The following is a 4,025-nucleotide window of genomic DNA, read 5'->3' as shown; positions in this document are numbered from 1 at the left end:
ACCAAAATGCCAAATTGTCCAAATTGACACGTCCAAATTCTAACAAAATTCACCTACATAATCAAAATTGGCTTGAATAGTTGTTAAAGAAGTTCAGCCATTGTCTACGAAGTTTGTCATTTTTCAACATTAATGTATAAGTATAACTTACACTTATTAGATATTGGACTAATGGGCAATTTAGTAATCTGCAATTAGGAAGTAAATAGAGGTTAAACTTAAATGTCAGACACATGGGAAACTTACCTGGGGATGCATATATATTCTTAACATATATTTGTGGTTGATTGAATCAACATTTTTGGAGAACAGCCTATTATCTGTCTTGTGGACAGAAATATCTCAAATAGTATATATTTAGTGGATGAAAGAAGAGTACCCACAATATACTTCTTCTCACTATGTATACCAGGACGAAGATTGGAAATGGACTTGTTACCATTGATTTAGTTTTTACACAGGGATACATATCACTTTATTATACATGTTTCAGACAGAAGGAAATTTATGCTTGCACAGTCTATTCTAGTTTGATGACCAAATTTTATTAGATGGTTCTAAGTCCTTTGGAACAAGAAATCAAGCTTATATATGCCTGTGTCATGCATACATGAATTAAAAATAATAATAATAATAATAATAATTAAAAGCTATATTTTGTCCATAAAAGATAAAGAACAGAGATTCATCCCACAGTACAATCTGAAATTCATCCCATGACCTCCTAATGGCTTAGATCCTAATATTTAGAGCTAAACAATTATCTCTCAATTGGAAACTTATTCGGCAACTAACCAACCACTCCTATGAGTATGGTGATAACAACGATAAGAACTAACAATAGATTACAAAATCAAAATAATAATAGAATGATAAATAATTAAAGATGACAATAAGGCGGCAAAAAATTTATGTTTCATGCAGCTAAAGAAGAATGTAATATTTATAGGAGATGAGAGGCCTAAGAGAGAGATTGTTTTCCAATTTTTTTTTTTTTTTTTTTTTTTGGAAAACAACCTATAGAAAATAAGTCTTATTTTTATTAGAGGTTTCCATTAACTAAAGATAGTTTTCCGTTGACCAATTTTTTTTGTACTACCAAATACTGAAAAATGTGAAAAACTATCTTTATAGAAGGTTTTCCAATGAAACAAACAAAGCGTAATAATCAATAGCTAAATTGTAATAAAAATTATATAATTTGATTAATTAAGTAGCTCAAAGTTGTTTACGAACTATGTAATTATCTATACTACTATTTAAGGGGCTTCCCCTGTTTGGATTCCACATTTTTCATGCCTAAGATACCCTCATCATACCCACTTACAAGTTTTCAACCACCGAGGATAGATATGTAAATTAAATCTCCTACACTTTAAAACCACAAACTCACGTACGCTTTACAGTTTCTATCTCACTTTCTCTCTCTTATTCTTCTTCAAATTAAAGACATTTAGTTTAGCTCTACATCATCTTCTCTTTTTCTTCATATTAAAGATATTTACTGTCAGAGGCTTCAACAAATTTTCAGGTTCTATCTTTTGCAAGTTCCTGTTTGTTTTCTTTTCTTTTGTTTATGATTCACTTTCTTTAAGTTCTACTTTTTTTTTTTTCCTTATATGTATCACGTTAACTCTTTTTTTTTTTTTCCCCTTCTTCTTTATTTTAAAAAAATGTAATTTTGAAATAAATGGTTCCTTCATATACTCCACTATTGTACTTCTTAATGAATTGTCATTTCATGTTGTAGGTATTGTGATCCAAAGACAGGGTTGTCTTATGCTACAAAAGAAGTATTCAAAATCATTCTCCAACAGTTAAACAGTGTGACTTCCCTTACCTCTTTTAATAGCATTTGTTTACATTTTAAGAAATTATAACCATGATCACCTCATGAATAGATAGTGAGTTTTTTTTAAAAAAAATAAGGTCAACAATGTCCATCACTCTCTTATTAGGTTTTTAATTTTATTATTTCTTTAAAAAAAAAAAAAAAGGTTTTTCATTTTATCAAAAGGTTAACCACAATTATCTATTTCTAACTGCATTTGCACTAAATTTGAGTTCTACTTTTTTTTTTTTTATATATATATATATGTATCACGTTAACTCTTTCTTTTTTTTTTTCTTTTTTTTTTTAAATTTAATTTTGAAATGTTGGTGGTGACTAAAAACAAAAAAAAGCCACGTTGTATAAAAAAAAAAAAAAAAATCCTACGTTTTGTAAAAAAAAAAAACTATGGCCGACCCTTTTTCTTTTCAAATTCAAAAAAAAAAAAAAAAAAACCCTTAACACGTTTGAATTCCACTCCCACATTTTACTCCTAACAAATTGTTTGAATTCCACTCTCCCATGTTTTACTCCTAAGAAACTGCTTTAATTTTTTTTTTCTTTTTTTTTTTTAAATTTAATTTTGAAATGTTGGTGGTGACTAAAAACCAAAAAAAGCCACGTTGTATAAAAAAAAAAAATCCTACGTTTTGTAAAAAAAAAAAAAACTATGGCCGACCCTTTTTCTTTTCAAATTCAAAAAAAAAAAAAAAAACAAACCCTTAACACGTTTGAATTCCACTCCCACATTTTACTCCTAACAAATTGTTTGGATTCCACTCTCCCATGTTTTACTCCTAAGAAACTGCTTTACTTTTTTTTTTTCTTTTTTTTTTAAAATTTAATTTTGAAATGTTGGTGGTGACTAAAAACAAAAAAAAAGCCACGTTGTATAAAAAAAAAAAAATCCTACGTTTTGTAAAAAAAAAAAACTATGGCCGACCCTTTTTCTTTTCAAATTCAAAAAAAAAAAAAAAAAAAAAACCCTTAACACGTTTGAATTCCACTCCCACATTTTACTCCTAACAAATTGTTTGAATTCCACTAAAAAAAAAAAACTATGGCCGACCCTTTTTCTTTTCAAATTCAAAAAAAAAAAAAAAAAAAAACCCTTAACACGTTTGAATTCCACTCCCACATTTTACTCCTAACAAATTGTTTGGATTCCACTCTCCCATGTTTTACTCCTAAGAAACTGCTTTACTTTTTTTTTTTTTTTTTTTTTAAATTTAATTTTGAAATGTTGGTGGTGACTAAAAACAAAAAAAAGCCACGTTGTATAAAAAAAAGAAAAAGAATCCTACGTTTTGTAAAAAAAAAAAACTATGGCCGACCCTTTTTCTTTTCAAATTCAAAAAAAAAAAAAAAAAAAACCCTTAACACGTTTGAATTCCACTCCCACATTTTACTCCTAACAAATTGTTTGAATTCCACTCTCCCATGTTTTACTCCTAAGAAACTACTTTACTATCAAATTTAAAAATTTTAACTTCTCTTTAATAACATGCACGTTGGATAATTTAGATATATCTAGAAGAAGAAGAAGATGAAAAGGAAGGAGGATATAACATGAAACTTAAATAAAATAAAATAAAATAAAAACTGGATAAGCAAAAGAAAAAAATACTTAGTTTAACCCTAATTCTTTTATCTCTCTCAGGTTCACGTACGCACAAACTTTTTGGATTGCATTGAGGAGTCATTGGAATGGAATATTAGATAAGTTCGGGTGAGAGACTTTACAAGAATTATTATATGTATTAAACCTCACATAAAGTGGTTGTTATCTAAGAAACTGTTGTAAAAAAATTTCTTTTGTAATAGAAACTATATTTCTTTTGTATACAATTAACGTGTATCTTTTGCCATAAAATTTTCAAATTAAGCTTTTATTTACTTATGTTATGGATGTGTAGTAAATGACTAAATTTTAGGATTAAAAATACTACATTTTACGAATAGACAAAAAATGATAACTGTCATACATAAAATTTGAAAAAAAAAAAAAAAAAAAAAACCCACATCAACAACACCAAGAACGTGAGAGACTTTACAAGAATGAAATATTAGACTTTTAATTTTTTTTCCCTAAAATTTAGCATTTTATTTTTTTTCAAAATCAGATATGTTAGTGCCTAAATATAAGGATATGGATGGAGAAATATGGACGACATTAAAAAAAAAAGAAAAAAAA

At 27.4% G+C, this 4,025-nt stretch overlaps 1 long non-coding RNA gene across 1 annotated transcript; it reads left to right on the top strand.

Annotated features, from left to right (window-relative positions):
* The first annotated feature begins 1,732 nt into the window (after nucleotides 1-1,732).
* LOC126710150 (uncharacterized) lies at nucleotides 1,733-3,679 on the top strand. The gene is made up of 2 exons (XR_007649584.1): nucleotides 1,733-1,824; nucleotides 3,492-3,679. It is a non-coding gene; the product is annotated as an uncharacterized LOC126710150 (long non-coding RNA).
* Nucleotides 3,680-4,025: the final 346 nt, after the last annotated feature.

Source organism: Quercus robur, chromosome 12 (assembly GCF_932294415.1).
Source record: "Quercus robur chromosome 12, dhQueRobu3.1, whole genome shotgun sequence".
In the NCBI taxonomy this organism is placed as follows: domain Eukaryota; kingdom Viridiplantae; phylum Streptophyta; class Magnoliopsida; order Fagales; family Fagaceae; genus Quercus; species Quercus robur.
The sequence above is the reverse complement of the archived record's forward strand: the minus strand, read 5'-3'. Positions and strand labels throughout refer to the sequence as shown.